At 38.3% G+C, this 20,790-nt stretch overlaps 1 non-coding gene and 1 pseudogene across 1 annotated transcript; one reads left to right on the plus strand and one right to left on the minus strand.

The window, feature by feature from the left end:
• Window positions 1–4,429: 4,429 nt before the first annotated feature.
• On the plus strand, window positions 4,430–5,459 carry LOC104090423 (uncharacterized; annotated as a pseudogene).
• Window positions 5,460–17,001: 11,542 nt separating this feature from the next.
• LOC117281379 (U5 spliceosomal RNA) lies at window positions 17,002–17,117 on the minus strand. The gene has a single exon (XR_004512005.1). It is a non-coding gene; the product is annotated as a U5 spliceosomal RNA (small nuclear RNA).
• Window positions 17,118–20,790: the final 3,673 nt, after the last annotated feature.

The raw sequence follows: 20,790 nt of genomic DNA on the forward strand, positions 1-20,790 counted from the left end.
TATAACCATCTTGAGTAGTTTTTAATTTGGATGATAAAATATACCTGCAGAAAATATCATTAACATGCTTAATTAATAGGAGTATAAAAATGGTCATTTGCAAAGTAAATACAAATTTTCACACTATAAAAGAATGCACTTAAAGATTGGATTTAAGTTTTAACAACTAAACATCTAATGTCAATCCTGAATATGTATTTATCAGCATGTTTTAGTCCAATATTGAGACACGATATAAAAGAGGTATTATTATCATAAATAGAGCGTACTTGGATGCTTGGGATCATGCACAAATCTTTGAACCGTTGAACAAGTGAATGCTCAATCAGGTGCAAGTATTCTCTAACATAAATTTTCCACATGTTTGTTTTCTTCTATATGGAACTGAAGCATAGTAATTGTCTTTCTGAGTCGTGGGTTCCAATCATCTATTAGTAATTTAGGTTCACGACACTATGATTATATAGTCTGTACCTAAAATGATGAGTCGTTTTTAGTAACTGTGAAGAAAGAAGACATGTAACTACAACACCATAACAACCATTGCAACTGTATAACTTAAAGAACAAGAATTCATTAAAATAAAAAACATATGGCTCAGAGATCTAGTTAAACATAACAGAGCCGAATACAATTAAACAAGACTATCCTAATTTTTAAGCATACCTCCTGCCTATCATCATTTACAGCAGAAAGTAGCAGTATATTATAAATAAAACAGAGGCAATTATATATCTACGATTGCACTCCATAGTGATATCTAATTAAGGAGTAGAAAATTTAATAAATAAAACGAAGACAATTGAGTGGCAAATATAGTGATATAAGTACTCCAAAATCATAAAGTCTACTAGTGTGTGTGTCAAGACCTGGTGTCACAAGTGTATAAGCAACTAGTAGAATATACAACACTCCAATTACTGTCTGAAATAAAGTAGACAGAAAAATAGATACAAAAGAGAGACTCTAGGTGATGCAGAACGGCTCAGGAAGCAACTCACCACTAGGCCTCGGGATAACGGGGGTGCGCGTCGATATGACCGCTAGATGCACCTGCCTCAGATCCTGCACGATTAGTGCAGAAGTGTAGTGTGAGTACATAAACAACATGCACTCAGTAAATATCTAGTCTAACCTCGAAAAAGTAGTGACGAGGGGTCGACATCGACACTTACTATGGGCTAACAATAAAAATACAGAAATTCTAAATGAGAATGGTTTATGTAAATAATAATAATCTCTCAATAACCAGCAAGAAATAAATAATTCTTTCACAAATGGTAAATCCCAAGTCAATTTCTGTCACACAAAAAATTTTAACCTCTCGGGCCATAAAATAATATCAAATATAATTAAGCTCCGAGTATTATCACGCACGATTATGCCGAGGTCGTATGGCCCGATCCAGAATAATGCGTACACTGCCGAGGGTCGTACGGCACGAACCATAGATGCTTCTATCCACTGCCGAGGAGTTCAGCCCGTTCCACAAGAAGAGAGGATACTTTATGAACATCCGATTTAAAAGTTATTACAAGGCTAATACACAAAGAAGCACAATTTCTATTAACGGTCAAGTAACCCGCCAAAACTCAAGTAAGTGAAATTCGGTCTTTTACAATTCCTTTATCAAGTTCTAATATAATTTAGGAACTTTAATTAACAAGTAGGGTGTAAACATTACAAGTATTTCATGATTTGGGTCCTAAATTATCCGGACATAAGCATAATTAGTAGCTACGCACGGACTCTCGTCACCTCGTGCGTACGTAGCCCCCACAATTAGAGGAAAATATTAATTTAAATCACATATGAGGTAAATTCCCTCTTACAAGGTTTGGCAAGAGACTTACCTTATCTCAAATCTCACTTTCCGGCCTCAAATTCACTCTAAAGCCTTCACTCGGTGCCGCACAATCCGAAACTAGTCAAATGTTATATAAATTAATCAATACATGTTCGAAAGTTTGTATTCTAACTATTAGAGTAATTACCAAACCCCTATTGGAAGATTCCAAAAATTCTCCCCTGGGCCCACGTACCCAGATTTCGGAAATGTTCGAAGATAATTGTTACCCATAACCTCATGAACTCAAATATATAATTTTTACCAAATTCCATAACCATTTTCATGGTTAAATCCCATTGTTTATCAAAACCTAGGTTTTTCATCTAAACCTATAATTTTCATAATTTTACATGTTAAAATCTATCCGTAATCGATATATTTAACTTACATAGTATAGAAATCACTTACCTCCAATAGCTAGGTGAAATTCCCTCTCTAAGAAGCTCCAAAATCGCCCAATAAGTGAAATAAATGAGTCAAAAATGGCCAAGTCCTGTATTAAATGAACCTCACTGCCTTGAGGACTTCCGCTTTTACAGCTCCATGACCGCATATGCGGCTCCGCTTCTGCGTAGAAAGCCTCGCAGATATGGCTCTCCCTTAGTTGGCCCCTTCCGCATCTACGGACCACATGCCCTCTTCTGCGGGACCGCTGCTACGACACGCGTGTCGCACCTGTGGCTTTGGCCGCTTCTGCGGTTGTTTCCATTACACGTGTGCGTTCGCAGGTGCGCACCATGTCCCGCATCTGCGATTTCTGGGCTGCTCACACTGGGCCGCTTCTACAGCTGCTAGCTCGCACCTGCGGATGGGCCTCCGTAGGTGTGATTGCACCACAAGCTTGATGCTTCAGCTGTTCATCCAAGGCCAAACAACTTTTGCGCATCGTCCGAATGGCAACCGGGGAGCCCGAGGCCCCGTCCAAACATGCCAATAAGTTTGTAAACATAAAACTGACTCGCTCGCACTCTCGGAATGCGGAAAACAATATTAAAACTAAGCATCGCGACCCAAAACCAATAGAATCAACTTATAAACTTCAATAGTTTCTAACTTACTCTGAGCGCACCGAATCATACTTAAACTATTAGGAATGACACCAAATTTTGCGTGCAAGTCTTAAATCACCATAAAGAACTATTTCCAGGCTCGGAATCCCGAACGGACCTCGATAGCACCAAGATCTACTCCAAACTAAATTAAAAGAACTGTAAAACCTTCAATAACCCAACTTTCAACTCTAGGGACCGAAATACTCCCGGTCATCCAAAACCCGATCCGAACGTACGTCCAAGTCAAAAATCATCATACGAACCTATTGGAATCATCAAATCACGATTCCGAGGTCGTTTACTAGAAATGTTGACCCAAGTCAAACTTAACCCTTTAAAGCTAATAACAAGGAACTAAGTGTTCTGATTTCAACCTGAAGTCTTCCAAACCGAACTAACCATCCCCGCAAGTCGTAAAACAGTAAAAGAATATACGGGGAGTCTTATTTAGGGGAACGGGGATCCAGAAAGCGAAATGAACCGCCGGGTCATTACATTCTTCATCTCTTAAGCAAACGTTCGTCCTCGAATGGGTCTAGAATCATACCTGGAGTGCTAAATAAGTGTGGATATCTGCTCTGCATGTCCTCCTCGTCCTCCCAAGTCGCCTCCTCGACTGATTGACCCCTCCACTAAACTTTTACCGCATAAATCTTCTTGGTCCACAGTTGGCGAACCTGCCTGTCAACAATTGCAACTGGCTCCTCCTTATAAACCAGGCTCTCATCTAGCTGAACTGTGCTGAAATCTAACACATGCGACATGTCTGCATGATACCTTCGGAGCATAGACACGTGGAAAACTGGATGAACTCCAGATAGACTGGGAGGCAAATCAAGCTCATAATCAACCTCCCCAACTCGTCTCAACGCCTCAAATGGGCCTATGAACCTTGGGCTCAACTTGCCCTTCTTCCCGAACCTCATGATTCCCTTCATCGGCGAGACTTTCAAGAGAACCTTCTCGCCCACCATAAATGATAAATCCCTAATGTTGATGGATTGGAGTATTGTTTCTAAGCTTGCCAAAACACTATTTTGGTATTGAGCCTAGAAGTACCCTAGAACTGCATGTGGCACCCGAAATTAAAATCCAATCAAGATTGCAAGTTTGCAACATGTAGTATTGTACATACTGTTTTTCAAAAGTTAATTAATAGTACTAGCTACCTAATAAGCAATTATGTATGCACCTATCCATGTTAATTTTCTATGTCCCTATTATTAGTGCCTAAAGTGATTAATATATCTTTAAGTAGTACATTAATTATGGATCCATGCTAGAACCATAAGACACAAAGAAAACGATTAACTTTTTATTTGTTGGGGGCAATTATAAGAACTCTATTGCAATTCCGCAAGTAACTGTCGTACGTTTTGAGGTATATATGACTGTTTAGATGCAGCGTACCGTCTTGTCTACATGCAATTGATAACTGTTAGACTTCTGTGTCAGAAATATGATGATAAGCAAATTGCAACTATTTAAGCATAGGTCTTCTACGTCCAAAACACATGAGAGAAATTCCTGGGTGCGTTAGAAAATTATTTAAGAATTCGGCAATTAGCAGCCAACCAAAATGACTACTACTTCTGAAACCAAATTGAGCTTGAAGCTTTTGATTGACACCAAGGCCCGAAAGTTGTATTTGCCGAGGCTGAAAAGGATTGCGTTGATTTCCTCTTTCACATCCTCTCATTGCCTGTGGGCAGTGTTGTCAGGCTTCTTAAGGAAAAAGGGATGAACGGATGTTTGCCTAACCTCTACGGCAGCATAGAAAATCTGAATGACACCTACATTCAGTCTAAGGAAGGCAAGAACATCCTTTTAAAACCCAACTCCCCTGTTGGGATCTCTTCAATTCCTCTTCTATTGCTTAGTGACGACGTTCCGACACAAAAAACTTTATATAAACGTAGTTACAGTTGCAGCTCCTCCTACGCAACCGATGACCCTAATGCAATCTGTCCAAATTGTGGGACCCATATGTCAGCATATTTGAAGTATGTTGCTCCACCCATAGTGAAGGGAGCTGCGGCCGCCAAAGGGGGGCTTGTGAAGGAGGCGGTGACCTTCATGGTGATGGATGACTTGGTGGTTAAGCCAACTTCCGCCATATCTAGTATTACCAGTTTTGACAAGCTTAATGTCAAGGACGCAGGTGTGCTGCAGGAAAAAGTAGTAAATATAGGAGTGGAAGAGGTACTCAATTAAATTAAATATTGCTTCTTTCTTCGTTATGCCATTTTTTGTTTGATGAAATTTGTTCTTACTTAATAAACTCCTACTCCATCACTTTGCAGGCGCTGAAGTTGCTGAAAGCATCTTTCGAATCTAAAACCGTTCTCACAAGTGTTTTCCTGAGCCATGTAAAAGCGGAGAAATAGTCATTAGATATAATGGGATTCGGTGTTTCAGTTTACTATTTAATTTGCCCTTAATTTTACTGGTTTTCCTTTGTTTCATTTTCCGCTGGCGTTGATTCTTATTTGTACGTTCAGCTTTATATGATCCATTGCAATATCTTATTTTTGTCTGGTTTGAGATTTTTTTTGTTATGTTCTCGGCTTTCAACTTGTATTGTATTTATAGAGTAATATCGATACTCAAGTCTAAAAATATCATACGGACTCGCTCGCACGATCGAAACACTGAAATAACATCTAGAACTCGAAAAACTTTCAATGCGCCAACTTCCAATATTAAGCGCCGAAACGCTCTCGGGTCATCCGAACACACGCCCAAGTTCAAAATCATCATACAACTCTATTGGGACCGTCAAATTCCGGTTCCGAGGTCATTTACTCAAAACATTGACTCAAGTCAAATTTACCATTATAGGCTACTATTACGGAACTAAGTGTTCCGATTTCAACCCAAACCCTTCCAAACCTAAACCAACCATCCCCGCAGGTCATAAAACAGTAAAAGCATATACGGGGAGTCTTAGTTAGGGGAACGGGGATCTAGAAAGTAAAACGACCGATCGGGTCATTACATTCTCCACATCTTAAACAAACATTCGTCCTCAAAAGGGTCTAGAATCATACCTGCAGTGCTGATAAGGTGCGGATATCTGCTCCTCATGTCCTCCTCTGCCTCCCAAGTCGCTTCCTCAACTAGTTGACCCCTCCACTGGACCTTCACCGCAGGCCGCAGCAATCTTCTTGGACCTCAAATAGTGAACCTGACTGTCAACAATAGTAACCGGCTCCTCTTCATAACCCAAACTCTCATCTAGCTGAACCGTGATGTAATCTAGCACGTTCGACATGTCGGCATGATACCTCTGAAGCATAGACACATGCAAGACCGGATGAACTCCCAATAAATTGGAAGGCAAAGCAAGCTCATAAGAAACCTCCCAAACTCACCTCAACACCTCAAATGGGCCAATAAACCTTGGGCTCAGCTTGCCCTTCTTCCCGAACCTCATGATTCCCTTCATCGGCGAAACTTTCAAGAGAACCTTCTCGCCCAACATAAATGATAAATCACACGCCTTCTGATCCGTGTAACTCTTCTGTCTGGACTGTGCTGTGCGAAATCGCTCCTGAATCAACTTTACTTTTTTCAAGGAATCTTTCACTAAATCGGTGCCGTATAACTTAGCCTCGCCGGGATCAAACCATCTGATGGGCGAACGACATTGTCGACCATATAAAGCCTCAAATAGAGCGATCTCGATGTTGGACTGATAGCTGTTGTTGTAAGCAAACTCGGCCAAGGGCAAGAATCTATCCTACTGACCTCCGAAGGCAATGACACATGCTTTGAGCATACCCTCCAAGATCTGAACTGTTCGCTCCGACTGCCCGTCGGTCTGCGGATGAAAAGATGTGTTGAGCTCTACTCGGGTACCCAACTCACTCTATACTGCCCTCCAGAAATTCGAAGTAAACTAAGGGCCTCTATCTGATATGATGGAAATAACCACACCCGCTACTACAAAAAGTAGCTTTAACGGCACTGAAAATGCCTTTAGCGGCAATAACAATAGCCGTTATATCCTTTATCGGCAAATGGCATTTAGCCGGCAATGCAGGGGTCGGCAAAGCCTTTGGCGGTCATTCTCACAAAAGCTGGTAAAGGGCATAATTTATTGTCACTAAAGATCATTAGTTTTACCGACAATTGTTTGTGGCAATAATTTTGGCTGGTAAATTCAATCCATAACAAACTAATTATGCTCTTTTAACGTCCATTTTTATAGCCGATAAATTTAGTTAAATTGCCTCTATAAGTCAGTAGTTTTAACGGCTAATTTTTGTGGCAATTAGAATGACTACTTTATCTTTCATGTAAATATCTTGTTTTGACCCTTTAGAGTCTATTTTAATGGCAAGTAAATTGAACTAAATGTCGCTAATAGTAAAACAATGCCTCTTGGTGGAAACAAAGGTAGTCAAATGCTAGAAAACATATTAGTATTAATTCATAAAATAAAGTATATAACATTGAATCTAAACAAAAGTAGTATTAATCCATAATATTAAAATCACAACTTTTAAAATAAACTTATATTGATTGAACTGATATAACTAATCCTATCAAATAATATCTTCAAATATTTTCGGCAACTCTTCATCATATGGAAATCTTCCACATGCGAAATTTTCAAACAAATGACCTGGAAAAAAAATGTGTCAAAAGATGGAATGTAATGTATAAAACATCGTGAGTCTACACATCTAAATATATTGTGAATTATCAAAACAATGTGAAAAATAAGGCTAATATGCGAAGTAGGGTACCAAATTCATCATGGTTGAAGATATTGAAGTGTAATTTTTAATAAGACAAATCGTTCTTAAGTCGAAGCTCCCTACATCAAGTTATAGTATTGGAATACAATCAAAATATTTTGTCTAAGAAAGAACAAAGGATGACAAAAAGAAGATAAAAGAGTTAGCTAATGTGTCAAATGAAACTTGTTGTATTAGAATACAACTTAGATGTAACATTGTAGAAAATAATAAAAAGCTAATGTCTGACAAGAATTCAAGATGCTACAATTTCATATAAACAATACTTGTCTGCCATAGGTATACATGTTCTGTTGGTAACAGTGTGAGTATTGTTAATTTCATCTTTTTGATATAATTTGTACAGTTCCATGTTACAAGTATGGGAAATGAGTGCATTAACATGAGGAAGAAGATGATGAATTTTCAAATCAGCTTATAAGAAAATCATTTCAATGGATTCGGTGAAGGACAACTTTACTTAGTAATTCAAGAGATTATACAGCAGCAGAGGCAAATTACTGATGTTAGTCCCTCAGAAACTAGTAGTAGCACAGTAAAAAGATCATTTTATTCAGTTGGACATGTAAGGGGAGAGTTTTCGGCAAAAAAATCCTTTAAACTATGACCAAACCTAAGGTATATCTTTCTATTATTATAGTAAACAAAAAACATCCCTTAACTAATTTCAAAGTTGCAACAATCATCCTTATATTTTCTATCTAGAAACTAACATCATAAACTTGTCAAAAATATTTGTTGCTATTCATTAATACTTCAAAAGGTTGGTTGTTGGTAAGTAAGCTAGCACTGGCAAAAGAAGAACAAAAAGTAGTACAGGAAAATTGAAAGAGAAATATGAAACCTTTAATAACTTTACTGATTTTAAGAATAATAAACCCATAGAATTTGAAGGATTTAATGCATAAGAAATCTTACAACTGCACATGTAGACTTCTCGTCCAATGATCTATCATCATTGCGCTTCATACGAGTTAATATGTTGATTTCTACACATTTAAGCTCTATCTGGCTAGAGTCTAATACAATTAACTTGATGTAAGATATTACTCATGAATTAACGAGTCATAAATTTTATGATATGAATTTATACGTGAATACCTATACATTTATCAAGATTGAAATGTTTTCTAGCAGAAATGTACTTCTTGTGTAACATACAACACCACCACGCCCATCCCATGCATCATTCTGCCCCCTATAGCACACAAATATGTAACCATCTTGAATATTTTTTAATTTGGATGACAAAATATACCTGCAAAAAAGGCTTTAAGCAATTTGATCGAATTCGGACTTCGTAGCCTTTATATCCGAGTAAGCATTTTCGAACTCGAAATAATGTAGCCCGTAGGCTTAGTGATTTCGAACTCGAAGTAATGTAGCCCGTAGGCTTAGTAGTCGAGTGAGCGATTTCAAACTCGAAGTAATGTAGCCCGTAGGCTTAATAGTCGAGTAAGTGATTTCGAACTCGAAGTAATGTAACCCGTAGGCTTAATAGTCGAGTGAGTAATTTCGAACTCGAAGTAATATAGCCCGTAGGCTTAATGGTCGAGTGAGTGATTTCGAACTCGAAGTAAGATAGCTCGTAGGCTTAATAGTCGAGTGAATGATTTCAAACTCGAAGTTGGTGTAGCCCTTGGGCTTTATAGTTAAATGAGTGTTGCTCGAACTAGTTGATTTACTTTAAGCCTGTTTGCATAATAAATCTCGAAATAGAGGAATCTTTCTTGGATATAAGATATCGGTAAAGAAAAAAGTTTTCTTTGCAAGGCATTATACATGTGTCCATATTTTGTGTCAGGGCTCGGGCCAACTACATGAGCATGGTTCGTTTTGACCATTTGGCTCTTACAATATTTCCTATCGGAACCCTGTTATTATGAAGTAACTTTCTTGCATAGAACTTGATATATTTGAGGGGCTAATGCCCTCCCAGTATTCGAAGTCGAATGTAAAGAGGCTTCGGATACTGTCGAATTATTTCTAAGTTAGCACGATCAATGGTAGCCTCATTAGAAATCTTGCCGAAAAACCCATTTGGGATAAAACCGGTCTAAGGGAAAAAGAGTGCAACGCGTGCTTTCATACCTAGGGTTTCGTATTGAAGGATCCATCCTAGCTCCTGATCGGACTCCTGCAGGGGTTAGTTTCGAAATATAAACGAATATGGGAGGGTCGTACCTTAGCAGTATTCTTGTTTCAGGTGCGACACATTCCAATTGTTTGATAGTTGTTTGCCGTTTATAATACCGAGCTGGTATGATCCTTTTCCGATGTTTTCGAGAACCTGATACGGTCCTTCCCAGTTCGGTCCTAGGTTTCCTTCGTTTGGATTTCGGGTACTGAGGGTGACTTTCCTTAGCACTAAGTCCCTGAGTTTAAAATGGCAAAGCTTGGTTCTTTGATTATAGTATCTTTTGATTCGCTGCTTTTAGGCGGCCAATTGGACGAGAGCAGCTTCTCGTTTCTCATCCGATAATTTGAGGCTAATGTTCATAGCCTCGTTATTTGACTTTTCTGTTGTACATCAAAACCTGGCACTGGGTTCCCCGACTTCGACTAAAATCAAGGCTTCAGAGCCATATAATAAGGAGAACGGGGTTGCCCCCGTACTAGATTTTGATGTTGTTCGATATGCCCAAAAAACTTCAGGTAGGATTTCTCTCCACTTTCCCTTAGCGTCGTTCAGCCTTTTCTTTAGGTTTTGAATGATAGTTTTGTTCGTTGATTCGGCCTGTCCGTTCCCACTAGGGTGATACGGTGTTGATAATATCCTTTTTATTTTGTGGTTTTTGAGGAATTTCGTCACTTTGCTGCAGACAAACTGTTTCCCATTGTCACACACTATTTCAGCGGGTATCCCGTATCGACATACGATATGATCCCACATAAAGTCTATAACCTCTTTCTCTCTTAATTTCACGAACGCATGTGCTTCAACCCATTTAGAGAAATAGTCAGTCATAAATAAAATAAATTTAGCTTTACCTGGGGCCGATGACAGAGGGCCGACGATATCCATTCTCCATTTCATGAATGGCCATGGGGATAGGACTGAGTGAAGTCGCTCTCCGGGCTGATGGATCATTGGTGCAAACCTTTGATATTTGTCACATTTTCGAACAAACTCCTTTGCATCTTTGTCCATATCGATCCAATAATATCATGCCCTGATTATTTTTCGGACTAATGAATCGGCACCGGAGTGATTTCCACAAGTGCCCTCGTGCACCTCACGTAGGACGTAGTCGGTGTCTCCTGGACCTAAGCATACTGCCAATGGTCTGTAGAATATCCTTCAGTATAATGTTCCATCTGCAGTCAATGTAAATCGAGCAGCTTTGGTTCGTAGGGCCCTCGAATTTTTAGGGTCCGATGGGAGCTTTCCATTCTTTAAGTATTCAATATATTTATTTCTCCAATCCCAGGTTAAGCTTGTAGAATTTATCTCGGTATGACCTTCTTCGATCACGGATCTCGAGAGTTGAACGACAGTCCCCGAGCTTATCTCGCATTCCTCGACTGATGATCCCAAATTTGCAAGTGCATCGGCCTCACTGTTCTGTTCTCGTGGAATATGCTGTAAAGTCCATTCTTTGAAATGGTGCAAAGTGACCTGCAGTTTGTCCAAATACCTTTGCATTCTATCCTCTCCAACTTCGAAGGTTTTGTTTACTTGATTTACCACCAGTAAAGAGTCACATTTGGCTTCAATGACTTCTGCTCCCAAGCTTTTAGCTAGCTCGAGACCTGCAATCATGGCCTCGTACTCGGCCTCGTTGTTAGTCAACCTAGTAGTTTTGATAGATTGCCTAATGGTGTTACCCGTGGGCGGCTTTAAAACGATGCCTAGCCCGGACCCCTTCACGTTCGAAGCCCCGTCCGTAAAAAGGGTCTATACCCCCGATGATGTACCCGATTTCAATAAGAATTCTTTTTCAATTTCGGGTACGAGGGTCGGCGTGAAATCGGTCACGAAGTCTACTAAAATTTGAGACTTGATGGCCGTACGGGGTTGATATTCGATATCGTACCCACTGAGTTCGACGGCCCATTTGGCCAATCGGCCTGATAGTTCGGGCTTGTGCAAAATATTACGAAGTGGGTAAGTGGTCAATACGCATATGGGGTGACATTAAAAGTACGGTCTTAACTTTCTAGAGGCGCTTATCAGTGCAAGTGCCAATTTTTCTAAGTGTGGATATCTAGTTTCTGCATCTCCTAAGGTTCGACTTACATAATAAACAGAAAATTGCGTACCTTGCTCTTCTCGAACTAGGACACCACTTACCGCGATTTTCGATACTGCCAAGTACAAAGTTTTTCGTTTGTTTTTGGAGTATGAAGCAGTGGTGGGCTCGATAGATATCGCTTTAATTCCTCCAATGCCTGTTGGTATTCCGGGGTCCAAGAGAAATCGTTCTTCTTTTTGAGTAGAGAGAAAAATTTGTGACTTCGATCTGATGACCTTGAAATGAATTGGCCTAAGGCAGCAATTCGTCTCGTTAGCCTCTGCACGGCTTTTACACTGTCCACGATGGTGATGTCTTCGATGGCCTTGATTTTATCGGGGTTAATCGCGATCCCCCGATTTGATACCATGAAGCCGAGGAACTTGCCCGAACCGACTCCGAAAGCACATTTCTCGGGGTTGAGCTTCATGTTGTATTTCCTTAAAATCTTGAATGTTTCCTGCAAATGAGCCAAATGGTCCTCTGCGCGCAGGGACTTAACTAGCATGTCATCAATATAAACTTCTATTGATTTACCTATTTGTTCCTCGAACAATTTATTTACTAGGCGTTGGTAAATAGCTCATGCATTTTTTAGCCCGAAGGGCATCACATTATAACGATATGTTCCATACTTGGTGACAAATGAAGTCTTTTCCTGGTCTTTCGGGTTCATTTGGATTTGATTATGCCCGAAATAGGCATCGAGAAAAGTAAGAATTTCGTGGCCGGCCATGGCATCGATCATGCGATCGATGTTAGGCAGTGGAAAAGAATCTTTGGGGCATGCCTTGTTTAAATCCTTGTAATATACAAACATTCTAAGTTTGTTCCCTTTTTAGGGACTACAACTACATTGGCTAACCATTCGGGATAATTCACCTCCCGAATGGACCCTATTCTAAGAATTTTAGTTACCTCATCCTTTATGAATGCGTGCTTTACCTCGGATTGGGGTCTTCTCTTTTGCTTTATCGGTTTGAACCTAGGGTCCAGGCTTAGCCGATGCTTCGTTATATCCGGTGGGATCCCTGTTATATCTAAATGGGACCAAGCAAAACAATCTACGTTATCGATAAGAAATTGAATAAGCCTTTTCCTGAGTTCAGGGGTTAGTCTCATTCCCAGGTAAACCTTTTGTTCGGGAAAATGCTCGATTAGTATGACTTGCTCTAACTCTTCAATCGTTGATTGGGTAGCATTGGAATCATCGGAAAGCATGAAGGATCGAGGGATCGTTTGATCATCATCTTCATCGATTTTCTAATTTTCTGGTTGGGTTAAAGTTGATGTCCGTAATTGCTATCTGGCATCTTGTTCCCCTTTTGAGTCCGTTCCCTTTATTGGCGAAAGCGAGGATATCGGATTCGCTTCCTTGACGGCAAATATTTCTCTTGTGGCCGGTTGTTCTTCGTGCACTGTTTTGACTCCCCTTGATGTTGGAAATTTAAGAACCTGGTGTAGGGTCAAAGGTACAGCTCTTATGTTATGAATCCATGGCCTTCCAAAAAGGGCGTTGTACCACATGTCACCTTCGATTATGTGGAACTTCGTTTTCTTGATGGTCCCGGCCACGTTTATCGGCAGAATTATCTCGTCTTTGGTGGTTTCACATGCCATATTGAATCCGTTTAGAACCAGGGTTGCGGGCATGACCTGGTCCTGTAGACCGAGCTGTTCTACAACCTTTGATCTAATGATGTTGGCCGAGCTACATGGATCAATTAACACACTCTTAACTTTAGTTTTATTCATAAGTACGGATATTACCAGTGCATCGCTATGAGGTTGTATGACTCCTTCTGCATCTTCATCATTAAAGGACAAAGTTCCTATGGGTGCGTAATCCTGAGTTTGAGATCACTTTTCTCTCATAATCGATGTCTTAGTGTGTTTAAGCACCAGCCTTTGAGGGGTTTCGACGCCGCCTATGATCATGTGGATGACGTGCTGTGGTTCTTCTTATTCGTTTTGTTTGCCGAAATCCCTGTTTTTGAAATGGTTCTTCGCCCTGTCGCTTAAAAATTCTCGAAGGTGCTCTTTATTGAATAACCGGGCTACCTCCTCTCTTAGTTGCCTGCAATCTTCCGTTCTGTGGCCATGGGTGCCATGATATTTGCACATTTGATTGGGATTCCTCTGGGCAGGATCGGTCTGCATGGGTCGAGGCCATTTAGTGTCTTTGATGTGTCAGATAGTCGACACGATGGCGGATGCATCAATGCTGAAGTTATACTCTGATAACCGAGGCGCTTCCTTAGATCCGGTAGGCCTCTCGAACCCACTTTTGTTCATCAACCCCCGAGACCCTTGACCTTGATCGCTTCTTTTGTTGCTTTGTCCGGGGTTACGTCTCGATTCATTGATTCTGTGGTTTCCGTTATATGGTCGGTATCGATCCCTGATCGGACCTTGTTCTCGATTGATATCCCTTCGAGCAGCAGGTTTAGACGCCAACTGATCATCTTCGACTCTAATTTTTGATTGGTACCGATTGTGCACGTCGGCCCAAGTGATAGCTGGGTACTCGATCAGGTTATGCTTCAACCGCCGTCGAACTTCGTTCGTTCAAACCTTAACTGAAAGCCTGAACAACACAATCGTTTGTGACTGGAGTTAGATCCATTCGTTCCATTTGAAAACGAGACACGAACTCCCTTAGCATCTCGTTATCCTTTTGTCTTACGTTGAACAGGTCCGACTTCCTGGTTTCGACTTTTATGGCCTCGGCGTGTGCTTTTACGAAGGAATCCGCAAGCATAGCAAAAGAATCGATAGAATTAGATGGCAAATTATGATACCATATCATTGCTCCCTTTGACATGGTTTCACCGAATTTCTTCAATAATACGGATTCAATCTCATCGTCCTCTAGATCGTTCCCTTTGATGGCACATGTGTATGAGGTGACATGTTCGTTGGGGTCGGTAGTTCTGTTATATTTAGGAATCTCGGGCATGCGAAACTTCTTTGGGATCGGTTTAGGAGTCGCGCTTGGGGGGAAAGGCTTTTGTATGAATTTTTTGGAATCTAAGCCCTTCAATATTGGTGGTGCCCCCCGGATCTGATCAACCCTGGAGTTGTATGTTTTCACTTTTTTGTCGTTTGCTTCGATCCTCCTTTCTCCCGATTCTATTCGTTTGGTCAGTTCTTCGAACATCTTAGCAATTTTGGGGTTAGTCCCCGACTCCTGCTCATTTGATTTCACTATAGCTGGTTCCGTTGTATGGGCGATTTCTCGGAGTTGACTGGGCTCCGGCCTACTCGGTATCTGGGTTTGACTCTGCAACTGAGCTATTGCTGCCTGTTGAGCTTGCAACATTTCGAAAATCATACGCAAGCTGACGCCGTTTTCCTCGACGTTATGGGTATCTCGAGCTGCAGATCGAGTACCACCATGAATACTATTTTCAGGTTCATAATGTAGGTTCGCCTCAATGGCCACATGCGAATTAATGTCTATCGACACTTCGATTCAAGCTCCAACGGCGTTGACAAGCGGTCTTTCGGTACTGGGTGTCAAGTTGTTGTTCTCATCTTGAAGACCAGCTTCGTTGTCGATAGGTAAGGCCATTTGATTGATAGTTAGTCATTGTTAATCCCAAATCCAAGATACTTCCGGAAACAAGCGCAAAACGGTGTGTTTTTGTAGATTCGTATCAAATAACCACTGTTATCCTTAGCCCCACGGTGGGCGCCAAAATGTTTACCCGAAAAATGGATAGAGTTGAATTTGTACGTAGTTCTAAAGATATGTGGTATAGCTTAATACAAATCGTAAGGATAAATAGAAATATCAAATACGGATTGCAAAGAATGCAAAATAAACAAGGTTGGAAAGAAGATGATTTTTAGGACTAAGCAAGATGAATCGTATGAAGTTTAAAAGAATAACTCTTCGATATAGGAGTATATGGTGCTTGAGTTACAATGTAAACAAAGAAATTGTCCATTTACAGAAATGTAGCCATCCTCTTTATAGTGGAGGATTCTACTTTTAGATATAATTAAAAATACATAGTGAATAACCCATGATAAATTAGTTTTTTCATAATTCCTGCCAGGATTCTCTCCTCTAGTGGGATTGCAACGGCTCTTGTCTATGAGCTCGATATTGACTCGAGTTTTCGGTCTTGACTCGAGCTCTCGATCTTGACTCGAGCTCGATTCTGACTCGGATCCTTGTATTGATTCGGGGTCAGTGTTGGTCGGTCTCTGAATCATAAGCTCGATAACTTTTCTTTGCATCATAGTTTGACTTGGATTCGAGCGTGATAATAACATCGAGCTCGACATTGATCGGTCCTTCGGGCTCAAAGCGTGGTGACCTGACTTCGAACCTCAACATGATACTATGAAGATGCTTCTCCGATCCAATGTATTACCATTTAAACCAGTTCGTACGAAGGACTAGCCGGTTTTTACCGTATACACCATTCTCACAAGTGTTTTCCTGAGCCATGTAAAAGCGGAGAAATAGTCATTAGATATAATGGGATTCGGTGTTTCAGTTTACTATTTAATTTGCCCTTAATTTTACTGGTTTTCCTTTGTTTCATTTTCCGCTGGCGTTGATTCTTATTTGTACGTTCAGCTTTATATGATCCATTGCAATATCTTATTTTTGTCTGGTTTGAGATTTTTTTTGTTATGTTCTCGGCTTTCAACTTGTATTGTATTTATAGAGTAATATCGATACTCAAGCATCTTATCTTTAGAGAATCTTCAGCCAGCTCTCAACTTTTATACGACGCACATATTATTTGAAGAGAATGCTGTATAACTTAAAAAAATTGTCGTGTATCTGAGTTTTCATTTTGGCGGAGGAATTAAACTCCAAAAGAAGAACGAAAAAGACATGGTTTCGGTTATCTTTAATCTTGATCAATGTTCAAAGAAACAAATTGAACCAAATTAAAAACTGGCTCACAAAATCGTTTGGCATGTTTAATTTTGTTGTTAAAATCTAAAACATCATGCATAAAATATGCTGTACTAATTTAGATTGACAGTGTTGCCAAAGAAATTAAAACTAATGCTACTATACTGTGCATGTTTCAAAAGTTGCAACAAGAGAATTATAACTTGCATTGTTGGGGAACCTCAAATAAGAGGAACCCTCCAAAAAATGGCATATGCCACTATTTGCAACTCGCACACGGTATTCTTTAGTAAAAGGCGAAAGATTAGTTCTCTTTGTGCTCATCGCGTGGCTGCGTGAGATTTGCTGCAATGTTAACGACCTCATTATATTCGTTCCAGCCGCTCTCAGCTTCACCTGCCCTTCCGTGTGGGATTCTAATGATTCCTCACGTTTCACAATTAACCTTAACAATGAGATTTTTACACAAATAGCTGGTCATATTCATTGTTTATTTTTTCTAATCATATACATTGATTATACACAATTATATATATATATATATATATATATATATATATATATATATATATATATAATACATAAATTATACATATATTATATCTCCACTAGCTATTTTTAGTTTAAGCGATTAAGTAAACAACTATTTGGGTTAATTCATGAGGTATTATCACTTTTAGCCTGCACCAGAAACTATTTACATCTGGTAGCCAAAAAAATATATAAAATTTGTATAATTTTTGCATATAACATACATAATGTGTGTGTATATATATATATATATATATATAAAAAAAAATTTATACATTTTTTGGCTGTTATTTTTACAGCGACTATACAGTGTCATTTTTTCTCAATTCATGGACCCTGCTGATATGGGCTTCTGTTAGGGCCTTGCGAAAGCCCAGGTCTTTTAGAAGCACAGCTGCTATTCCCAATGTTCTGAGGGCAATGATATTTTGGCCATGAACCCTTCTCATGCTCATTAGAGTAGAGCTGTGCATAATTTGGTAAATACCGAATTATTGTATCGAAATCAAAAAATTTGGTATTCAATATGGTATTTGGTATTTTAAAATAAAATATCGAAATATCGATATCATACCGAAATATATATTATATTACACAATACATATTTTATTAATTATAACATAAGTATAAGAAATTTAAAATTTTACTTTCTTTTATTCTCTAAGTTAATCAATTAACTCTAAGCAATCAACAAGACATTTCTCTAAGATGTGTATCTCTAGGTTGATATATGCTAGTTTTGGACAAAACTTATGTCAACAAACGTTTTAAGGTTTGTACTTTTGAGTACTTTAATTAAGAATATTACCATCTATGACTCTATGCACTAGTTAGTATTCAAACCGAATAAACTGAAGTTACCGAACCGAATAAACTGAAACCGAAAGAACAAAAACCGAATCATACCGATTTAATTAGGTACGATATTGGTATAGTATTTTACGAAACCGAATACCGAAAATACCAAACCGAAATATCTAAATACCGTACCGTATCGACCGACAAACACCTCTAATGATCAAAAAACCTTGAGATTGCTCGTTAATTATTCCATTTAAAACTATACTCTATTTTTCCTATTAATATGTATGACTCTATTTTGTTGTTTTAAAAGAGCTTCATTATACGATACTCTGTACTTTTAGAGACTTCCAACATGTTTGACAATAATATTACAGTATACTCTCAAGGATTTCAATTTTCATCACCTTTTACAAATTAAATGAAATTAAAGTAATCTATAAGTTGAAGGAGACAAGAGTGGTTGCTCCGATGGTCAGTACCTCCTACCTACAACCTCAGGATTGTGGGTCCGAGTCACCAAAGGAGCATAAGCTCTAACAAAGGGGATCAAAGTGGAGGAAAACTACAAAAATAAAAATTAAAAAAAAAAAACTGAAGGTTGCCACACAAGGACTAATTCTAATTACTTTTACCTAGGAACCTAAAATACTTCATGCGCCGCAGGTCTTGCGGTTGGACCTATTTTTATTATTTCTACTTAATTATATCATTTTTTTTTCAAGGTTAATTTTTCAACCATGAATTGGCAGCAAGTTATTTTTTTCCTGTTTGAAAAATAAATGCAGGCATTCGAGAATAAATGAACTTGAAAATGTACACTTGGAAATAATAAAAAGTCATAAACATTTTCCCCCAATTTATTTTTGCATGTTGTTCACTTCCAAATGCCACTAAATATCAGCAATAATTATCATTAGATTAATGTCGCGATGCTTATGAACGAACAGTTGGTAGCAACATGAAAATAGGAAACCATCCTATGTGGCACAAGGCTAGGATTCATGAATTTGATCCGGGGCAAAAATCAGTAGTCAACCAGCTTGATATTTAGAATGATTTAAATTATAAACAAATTGATAGTATAGAGTAATTATTTTACATTTTCGATGTAGTTGTAACATGTGACAATAGGCTATTAATATTTTTATCAAGTTCTCAATTTCTTATCATATTAATTTATATGTAATCGTTATGTATGTGACCTGATTGGGTAGATATTACTTACTTAGTATATATACAAATAATAAATAAATCTTCCAATCGTCTATAGTTGCGTTTGCACTAGAACTTGAGCAAAGACCAATTGTGTTCCGGTAAAAAGAGATAAAGGTAGGGTAGGGTAGAGTAGGGTAGGGAGGGATTCTTTCTCTTTACTAGAGCCAAGAGTTTACATAGGAGTTACACAAAACAAAGGAAACAAGTTGACTACTTATAAATTACCTGACTTTGGCTTAATTCCTGAAAATGGAAAGAAATAGGCATAGCCATCGTTTTCCTTGCGTGACGCAGTTGATTTCTTTCTGTGACAAGTTGATGGATTTTGAATATTGAAGTATATTAATTGAGTATATATGTTTTAAAATGTACATCTACGTCTATCTTCACTTCTTTTACACATATTTAGGAACTTTGACCCTGAAATATTGGGTTCCGCCGAATTCACGAAGTTATAGTTGGATCAGCATTTGGTCACAAGTGTTGGGATATACTATTAACCATGCGGTTTAGATATAGTATTGTGTTTTATTATTTATAAAATAATTATTTATTTAATTTATTCAATTCAATAAAGTATTATTTTAAATAGATCATTTGTTACATGTGTGTCCTTTAGTTATGTAGTACACAATTTAGTGTATGGAGTCTTAACTCATTCACACAAGATTAAATTATCAGTTCTCATAATTAATAAACTATGTTCACAATCGAAGATATTATTAGGCAAAATATCTTGACGATTGTAGCACAAGATTATAGTATAATTTGTCTTGATTATGGTAGTGATTTTACTCTGACTTCTTGTGCTAGTATACTTGGTATATATTGAACGGACCAAGTAGAGAAAAGATGTTTTTGTACTGAATATATATAAAATATTTTCTCTAATTTATTGAATGAGCTTATACTCCTAATCTTGATATAATTATTATAATCAATGTGATTTGTTTATTGTTTTGATTTATCAAAAGGTTCAACTTTATTCAGAGTTAGTGTATGCCTAATAGATTGGACAATAACGAATAGCATTTGTGAAATAATAATTAATTGATAGAATCCATGACTCGGTTATGTGTTTGGTGATACCCCTTTATGTAAGCTAATAAGTTTTCATGTGAAAACTCGGCCGGTAGATTTTGTATCTGTCACATACAATAATTTAGACAGAATTATAAAGGATTTAATTAGTTGATTAAGTTAAATTGTCAGTGATTTAATTTAATTAACTGGTATTTAGGATCTTAACATGGGGAGTTAAAATAAGTGTTAGTGAATTTTTGAAATTCATATTGAGGAGTTCAATTGCAGTTTTTTAGTGGAATAAACTGTAATTAATTATAGTGAGAATTAATTCATGCAAAATTTTGAATTAATACTATAATTAGTAGCCTCTTATTATTTATGTGGTCCTTGTTATGCCTAGTAAAAACCTGGACTGACTTGGGTAAAAAGT

The sequence above is a fragment of the Nicotiana tomentosiformis genome, chromosome 6 (assembly GCF_000390325.3).
Source record: "Nicotiana tomentosiformis chromosome 6, ASM39032v3, whole genome shotgun sequence".
Lineage (NCBI taxonomy): Eukaryota > Viridiplantae > Streptophyta > Magnoliopsida > Solanales > Solanaceae > Nicotiana > Nicotiana tomentosiformis.